The sequence below is a fragment of the Colobus angolensis genome, unplaced genomic scaffold (genome assembly GCF_000951035.1).
Source record: "Colobus angolensis palliatus isolate OR3802 unplaced genomic scaffold, Cang.pa_1.0 Scaffold65, whole genome shotgun sequence".
NCBI classification, from domain to species: domain Eukaryota; kingdom Metazoa; phylum Chordata; class Mammalia; order Primates; family Cercopithecidae; genus Colobus; species Colobus angolensis.
In genome coordinates this window covers 1,782,026-1,790,754 of record NW_012120154.1, presented here as the reverse complement: position 1 = coordinate 1,790,754, position 8,729 = coordinate 1,782,026, and the positions used below count along the sequence as shown (strand labels likewise).

At 50.1% G+C, this 8,729-nt stretch overlaps 1 protein-coding gene across 2 annotated transcripts in view; it reads left to right on the top strand.

Annotated features, from left to right (window-relative positions):
* Nucleotides 1–8,729, top strand: part of MIEF1 (mitochondrial elongation factor 1) — a 19,874-nt gene that overhangs the window by 1,901 nt on the left and 9,244 nt on the right. The window contains exons 1-5 of one of the 2 annotated variants that reach the window (XM_011964194.1): nucleotides 586–767; nucleotides 2,021–2,047; nucleotides 2,136–2,203; nucleotides 2,522–2,853; nucleotides 8,021–8,172. The gene's annotated coding sequence lies outside the window, so the exon portion shown is untranslated. Of the gene's footprint in view, nucleotides 1–585; nucleotides 768–2,020; nucleotides 2,048–2,135; nucleotides 2,204–2,521; nucleotides 2,854–8,020; nucleotides 8,173–8,729 lie in introns of those variants that run through there. The other variant, XM_011964193.1, reaches the window with a different exon arrangement.

Genomic DNA, 8,729 nt, shown 5'->3' with positions numbered 1-8,729 from the left:
AAAAAAAAAAAAAAAAATGTGCAGACATTTCCGTGGGGCCTAAAGAAGACACATGAGTGTATTAGAGGGAGCGAGAAAGGGGCTGGGAGAGATTTTCCAATGAAGGGGGACATTTGAGGTAGAGACTTTGAAGGAAGGGTAGGAGTTTGCCAGAAGCCACGCGGCCTGGGGAGTAGGAACAGCATGGAGGAAAGAAGTCGAAAAGAAGTCGATGTGACAAAATAGGTTTGGAGGAGCTCTGAATATTAGTGTTAGAATTCCCTCAGGTACCCCAGGACCCCAGCCAGAGATCAGCAGACGGTACAGGCGGCTGGCCAGGCACCCCGGACAAGCTAAGGAGCTGCCAGCAGGGGAGGGGCCTAGCCGGTGCAGCAGCCTCGTTGGACAGCGAGGCTACCTCCTGCCCTCTAACCTTCTGCCAGCATCGGGACCACCCCGGTACCCACAGCCGGACCCGGACACCGAAGTCCTCTAGGGTCGGGGCGCGAGTGGCCTCTGCAGGCCCGTCCCTTGGTGAGGTCACACACGGAGGCGGGGCTCAGGATTGGGGGGCGGAATCATGCGCAGGGGGCGGGACCCGAGAGAGAGGCTGGAGGAGACCGGAAGTCCCTCCGCCTCCGCTCGCCCTCGTGCTCCCTTCAGCCCCTTCGCAGCTCTGTGCGCAAGGTCGTGTCCCGGAAGTGAAGGGGCCATGTTGATGGGTGACCCGGAGAGAGGTACCCGGCCGGAGGCGAGTCCTGCGGAGTGGTAGCGCGCGCGGCCTGCGGGTGAGTGAGGGAAGGAATGTGGACCCGCGGCTGCTGGGTGGCCGGGAGGTTGCGGCGCCTCCTCTCAGGCTGCTGCCGGCGCCTCGCATGCGGCCCGGACCCAGGATACCGGCCTGCAGGTGGGGGTCTCGCCCCATCCCGCCCTGGGCTTTCCTCTGGGAGGCCCCTCGGCGGCCCCGCCCCGCCCCAACCTCGGAGACCTCCCGGGTCCCGGAGCAGGCCTGTCCTGGCGTCTGGGCCTCCGCACCCCGGCCCGGCCCCCAGGGTTGGGGAAGTGCAGACTGGCTGGGGCTCAGCCGCCCACTCTCATGGCGACCTTGTAGTTACAGCCCTCGCCGTGACAGTCGCCTTTTGCCTCGTCAGACACTTCTGTTTATTTTCTACATCGGAAGGCCGAGGGAGCTCTTAAACAGTTGAGGAAAAATGGACAGGGATGGTGGCTTGCTCAGGCTTGCGCAGGAAGTTAGCAAGGCCGGAGGCTAAGGGCTAGCGGACTTTGGGCCCAAAGTCCAATCCTTTTTCCAGCCAAATACTTCCCCCACTCCGTGTCATTTCTTTATTTCTGAAACGGAGGTGATCATTTTTTCCACATAGGGACGTTGTGAAATTCTCTCCTTCGTTAAACATAATTTTGGGCCCCTTGTATGTGCCAAGCGCTGTGCTAGGAAAGTTCGTGGAGCACCCAGAAGTGCTGTACACATGGTCCGGCTCCAGCAAAGGGTAACTCATTCCAGGGGCAAGCAGAGTTGTTGGGGTCAGGAGTGCAGCCCTCCCCTTGACAGTTGTGGGCCCGCGGGCAAGTTACTTCCCTCTGGGAGATTGTTTCCTCCACTTAAAATGGGGTGATGTTGACCCTAGGGTAGCTGACAGAATGAGTTGTTATGTGAGACATGCTTCAAACGTTGCACATTGTATATAGTGCAATATAATGCAATAAGGATTTACTGTTACTAAGAACCCTGACCACCTCCTAGATTGTTAGTGTAAATGTGACAATGGGTAACAAAGCACTTTACAGATATGCTTGTGTAAGGGTTTATTGTTACTGAAGGGAGGCAGTGGCAGTTTATACTTAAATGTAATTATTTACTGAGCATCTACAAACCTGGCTAGGTGGTACTAATAACAGCTGCTGTTGATAGAGTGGTTAGTGGGTGCCAAGTGCTGTTCTAAACATGTTCATATACATTAAATTCATTTAGTGCTTATGCCAACCATATGGGCAAAATACGATTTTTATCCTCACTTTATAGATGAGGAACTGAGACAGGCACCGAGAGGTTAGGAGACTTGCTCACGGTAGTGCAGCTCGCAAGTGCTGGTGCCAGGATTTAAGTATGGCTGAGTGCTTGTCTTCAGCCCTCCTAGATCACCCCGTGTGGTGAAGTTGTATTACCGTTCTTTACATGCACAGTTCTCAAAATAAACCCTATGTGGTAGGTACTATTGCCATAATATCCTAATCTCCATTTTGTAAGTGAAGACGCTGGTGCTCAGTGGGGGTTCAGTCCTTTGCCCAAAGTCATATGGCACGTAAGTGGCAGGGCTAGGATTTGAGCCCTGGTGAACCACAACCTGTATGTTTCCAGAATGGGCATCCAGAGGCTGGGATCTCTAGTCCTAGTCTTGCCATTAAGTCATAAGGTGATCTAGGGGGTCTCTGGAACTTGGATTAAAAACCCCTCATAGTCTCTACAGGTCCTTTTGTTATTAATTCTGATACTAGGCTTCTATGTCTTTCCTTCTGTTGATAGTGTGACACCCAGCCCCTGCCAGTCCCCCATGGCCCCGTGGAGCCGAGAGGCGGTGCTGAGTCTCTATCGGGCTCTGCTGCGCCAGGGCCGACAGCTTCGCTACACTGATCGAGACTTCTACTTTGCCTCCATCCGCCGTGAATTCCGAAAACATCAGAAGCTAGAGGACCCTGAGGCCCGGGAGAGGCAGCTGGAGAAGGGCCTGGTCTTTCTCAAAGGCAAATTGGGGAGGATCATTTAGGATCCTCTAAGGGAAAGAGGACAAAGGTGCCTTCTGTGGACACTCCTGCTCTCTCCCATCCCCACCTTACAGATGCATTAAGAAGCTTCAGGTATGTAGGCCCTCATTCCTGTAGGTTTCATTATTTTTTGTTGCAAGGGACCGAGAAAAGGATCAAAGTCATCCTTTTAGTCATTAGAAATCAGTGGAGAGCCAGGTGTGCTGGTGTGCATCTATAGTCCCAGCTCTGCAGGAGGCTGAGGCAGGAGGATGGCTTGAGCCCAGGAGGTTGAGGCTGCAGTGAGCTATGATTGCACCACTGCACTCCAGGCTGGGTGACAGAATGGGACCCTGTCTGTGAGGGAAAAAAAAAAAGGCCGGGCATGGTGGCTCACGCCTGTAATCCCAGCACTTTGGGAGGCCGAGACGGGCGGATCACGAGGTCAGGAGATCGAGACCATCCTGGCTAACACGGTGAAACCCCGTCTCTACTAAAAAAAATACAAAAGCCTAGCCGGGCGAGGTGGCGGGTGCCTGTAGTCCCAGCTACTCAGGAGGCTGAGGCAGGAGAATGGCGTGAACCCGGGAGGTGGAGCTTGTAGTGAGCCGAGATCGCGCCACTGCACTCCAGCCTGGGCGACAGAGCAAGACTCCGTCTCAAAAAAAAAAAAAAAAAGACATTTGAGGTCTGCCTCAAATGAGAAATAGAGGCTTATCAGCAGTGGGGCAGGAATAAGCAAATGCCTGGAAGTGGGAACTGCAAGTTTTTTTTTTTTTTTCTAAGAGACAAGGTCTCACTTTCGTCCAAGCTGGAGTACAGTGGCATGATCATAGCTCTCTGGAACCTTGAATGCCTGGCTTCAAGCAGTCCTCCCTTTTCAGCCTCCTGAGTAGCTGGGACACCAGGCATATACCAATGTGCCCAGCTAACTTTTTATTTTTATTTTTCTTGTAGAGATGGTCTTGCTATGTTGCCCAGGCTGCTCTCAAACTCTTAGCCTCAAGCGATCCTCCCGTCCTGGCCTCCCAAAGCATTGGGATTATCGGGGCAAACAGCTCTGCCTGTCCAGAAACTGCACTTTGTAGTCTGGAAACTTAAGTCTGGTGTGGCCAGAATGGTACCTCTGTAAGGCAGATAGCCAGAGTTGAGGCTGGGCCAGATCTGGAAGGACATTGACTCCAAGTTGAGATTGTAATGTAGATCTTATTACGCGGGGACCATCACAGCTCTGTAAGCAGAGGAATGACATAGCCACATTTGTATCGTAGAGGGAGCATACCAGTGGCAGTGTGAAGAATAAATTGATGAGAGATACTAGAGGTAGTGGATGTAGCCGGATGAGATTGAGGGACCGAGGGGTGGGGGTGGCCGCATATAAACACAGTGTGTACAGCAGTGGGACTTGGTGATCAGTTGGCTGAGGCAGGAGGAGGAGAGAGAAAGATGAAGAGTAACTGGGTAACTGGGTGTAAGGCCTGCCAGCTGGGTGGAGGGTGCTGCTTTTAACTGGAGGAGGGAAAGCTGGAGGAGGAGCCTTACGTAATGGCTTTTGGTTCTTCTCAGCCACTTAGGATTGGCACACCTGTCTTTGGCAGTACAGGGCCAGGGGTGGGGTGATGCCCATGGGAGCCTGTCTGCACAGGGAGGGTTGGCTAGCAGATCTGGGAGGGCATTAGGGCGTTCCTTGAAATCTTTGTGTTCCTAATATATTTTGGCTGTGAGTTGGGCTACACGCTGCTATCACCACCCCCTCAAAAAAACCAAGAAACAAAACGCTGTAGGGTTAATACTTCATTCCCACAACAGATACTTAGTATGCGTCAAGCACTGCACACCCTGGGGATGCGGCAGTGAATGAGCCCAAGTGTCCCCCAGAAGCATATGGTCGGGGGTTAATGGAGTGGAGATGGGAACAAGGTAGGGAGCAAGTACCTAGGACCCCTGTAGATTAGTTCCCCCACCAGCTTGAGCTCGGGGTTCAAATCTTGGCCATGTAATTTACTGACACAGTGACCTTGGGTCGGTTACAGAAACTACTCAGTTTCTTCATCCAGTAAATTTGGAATAATATTACTGATCTCATGGGATTGTTGTTGTGAGGATTGAGGGAATTAATAATAAGTGTAAAATTCCCAGCACATAATGCACACTCAATATATGTTACCTAGTCTTGTACGTACTCAAGCAAGATAGGTTTATAAAAAGGCCTATGGCTTTTTCAATTAAAATAAGTTGGAACTTTAACAATTCTGTGCTGTCATCCTAGGAAGCGGCAAGGCCTCCATTATTCGTCATCCTTACTTTATTAGGGTAATGAGCATTTCTGTTCCCATTTCTGTATCTAGGGAGACAGGTTAAATAACTTGCCTGCAATGTTGGCAGAGCTCAAATTCTCCATCCCTAGTTCTGCCCACCAGGTCTGTGTTCCTTTTTTGTTTTTTATTTTAACCATCTTAACCATTTTTTTTTGTTTGTTTTTTGTTTTTTGTTTTTTGAGACAGAGTCTCGCTCTGCCGCCCAGGCTGGAGTGCAGTGGCCGGATCTCAGCTCACTGTAAGCTCTGCCTCCTGGGTTCACGCCATTCTCCTGCCTCAGCCTCCCGAGTAGCTGGGACTACAGGCGCCCGCCACCTCGCCCGGCTAGTTTTTTTTTTGTATTTTTTAGTAGAGACGGGGTTTCACCGTGTTAGCCAGGATGGTCCCGATCTCCTGACCTCGTGATCCGCCCATCTCGGCCTCCCAAAGTGCTGGGATTACAGGCTTGAGCCACCGCGCCCGGCCCATCTTAACCATTTTAAAGTATACAGTTCAGGAGCAGTACGTATGTTCACATTGTTGTGTAACAGAGCCCCAGAACTTTTTTCATCTGGCACATCTGAAACTCTATACCCATTAAACAATGGGGTTCCTTCATGACAGTCCTGATTGGAGGTGCAGTTCTTACCTGCTAGTAGGCTGTAAGCTTATGTAGCAGAACCTGAGTGGAGAATGTGTCGTGGAGAAGCAGTTTAAACTGGAACAAGTTGAATTAACTCTTCAAGTAAGGTCCATGTCTGTTGAGCTTGTGGATACTCTCTTCTATTCCAGGTCACCAGGTCTGTGATGTCAGTTGGTTCTTGGATGGTGGGTGGGGGGTGTATATTGCACTACAGTAGGAAAAGCCTTTTTTTTTTTTTGAAATGGAGTCTTGCTCTGTCGCCCAGGCTATAGTGCAGTGGGTGCAGTGCAGTCTTGGCTCACTGCAACCTCCGCCTCGCGGGTTCAAGTGATTCTCCTGCCTCAGCCTTCCGAGTAGCTGGGACTACAAGCGCCCGCCACCACACCCAGCTAATGTTTTGTATTTTTAGTAGAGACAGGGTTTCCACCTGTTAGCCAGGATGGTCTCAATCTCCTAACCTCGTGATCCACTGGCGTGAGGCTCTGCGTCCGGCGGAAGAGGCTTTAACAAGTTGGCCCAACTTAATAGTTTTGATTTTAGCTGGTGGCTCACGCCTGTAATCCCGACACTTTGGGAGGCCGAGGTGGGTGGATCACCTGAGGTCAGGAGTTCGAGACCAGCCTGGCTAACATGGTGAAACCCCCACTCTACTAAAAATACAAAAAAGTAGCAGGGCATGGTGGCACATGCCTATAATCCCAGCTACTAGGGAGGCTGAAGCAGGAGAACTGCTTGAACCCAGGAGGCGGAAGTTGCAGTGAGCTGGGATCGCCCCACTACACTCCAGCCTGGGTGACAGAGTGATACTCAGTCTCAAAAAAAAAAAAAGAAAGAAAGAAAAAATAGTTTTGATCTCAAGCCCAAGACGGTATCACTGCGAATTTTAAAGGCCGTTTTAGAGCAGTCTCAAAAGGTGAAATATCACTCAGAGGACAGTCTGGGTTGCTGACTAACTTCTGGAAGCTGACCTTTGTCCTGTGGATGGAAATCTTAAAAGACTAGATGATAACTCATTTGTGGAGCACTTTTACAGTTTATAGACCATCCACTGCAATACAGTTTATACCATTCACATACAGTATTGCAGTGGGTGGTATTTCCTCACTACAACCCTGTGATTTGGTCCTATGCAGGGACCATTATCCCCTTTTCGTAGCTGAGGTGTTAAGTAACTCATTTGAGGTCACCCAGCTAATGTAAGTCAGGGCTCGAGGCAAGTTCCGTATCTCAGGATTTCTGACTCTAAAACCCACGCTCTGTTCTATCACCTGTAGCACCACCGTGTAGTCATCAGAAGGGCACCAAGAACTAAAATGGTCCACGGAGGCTGCTTCTGCCCGGAGCGAGGAAGTGCCCTTCTGGCCTTGCTGCATCACACTGAAGGATCATTTAGAGGGCCCTTGTGTCCAGTAGCTCTCCCTATTGTAAATATTTCAGTAAAGAGTTAAAACAAGAGACATTGTTCTGTGTGGGGAAATGTATAATGTTCTGCTTTTTTCCTGATTGGGTTACTCTGCCTCTGCTAAGTTTGGTATGTCTCGTCTCTCTCTCAGTGTCGCACTGTCTGGAGGGAGGGTGTCTGGTGCTCTTCCCTGACTCCACCTGTCAATACAAATGTTAACTCTTCTCCCTGGCCTTGCTCTGTACATTTGAGGTAAGAATGTACTTGGTTTGGCCAGATAGTCTCTCATGTCCCTGAACCTGAAGCTTCTGTTGACTGTAAATGGTAGAGAAAAGGAAAGCACCCCCAAGGTGTGAACTGTAGTTAGGGAAAAAATATTTTTGGGCTTGACAGTGACTCTTAGTTAACTCAATTACTGGAATAATAGCGTCAGAAATATTTCTTTGTTTTTCAGGGAGGCAGAGGCAGGAGCATAAGATGCGGAAGCTGGCAATACCCAGTTGTAACACGGTATTAGAAGGAATGTTATTTTACATGGAAGATAATCCTTAGTGATCCTTTTTTTTTTTTCCTCGAGACAGAGTCCTGCTCTGTCGCCCAGGCTGGAGTGCAATGGCGATTCACCTGCCTCGGCCACCATGCCCGGCTAATTTTTTGTATTTTTAGTAGAGACGGGGTTTTACTATGTTGGCCAGGCTGGTCTCGAACTTCTGACCTTGTGATCCACCCGCCTTGGCCTCCCAAAGTGCTGGGATTACAGGTGTGAGCCACTGCGCCCAGCTGATCCTGTCTCTTGATGTCCTCCTATTCTGGGACACTAAATGGTATCCGACTTTGTTTTCTCTTATGTCATTCCTGGTGTGAAGGACACAGGATATTATAGAGGAGAGTGGCAGGTATTCCAATCTGAACCACGCTGTCATCCTTTACCCGGCTCAGGCCCAGGGTTCTAACTCCACAGGAATGGGCTTATCTGGGGACGGCTGCTACTGCTGCAGTCAGGAAGACTCCCCTGTACCGGGAGCAGCACTGGCCTGAGCACTGCACTGGAGGCCAGCCTCTGCGCTGTGGTGCCCAAGTACTCCTTTCAGGTGACCACATTTTTAGTTCCTCTTCCAAGTGTAATTGAGCAGATGGGTGTTTTGTTTTCCAGTTAGAGTCGAGTCTGCAGTGCCCTTTGTGTTTTTATCTCCCAGGATACCAGTCTCACCTAAGCTTTTATAGTCCCCGCTGCACACTTTTCTCAAGAAACAAAGCATTTGTCAGGTAGGAGGGTCCATGGAGGGACCTTTTTCTCACATATGGATGTGTAGTTCCAGTTCCATGTGCAGGGTGTTTGGTACATGTTGTTTTGTGTTTGGTTTGCAGAAAGTAGATAGAATAAAGGCCGATTTGATTTGGGTATGGGTGAGCATAGTATAGTAGAAAAAGCATCATACAAGGAGTGGGGAGTCCTGAGTTCTGGAGATGACTGTGTCATTTTGTTTTTGTTTTTGAGGTGGAGTTTCGCTCTTGTTGCCCAGGCTAGAGTGCAATAGTGTGATCTTGGCTCACTGCAACCTCTGCCTTCCAGGTTCAAGGGATTCTCCTGCCTTGGCCTCCTGAGAAGCTGCGATTACAGGAGTGCGCCATCACATCCGGCTAATTT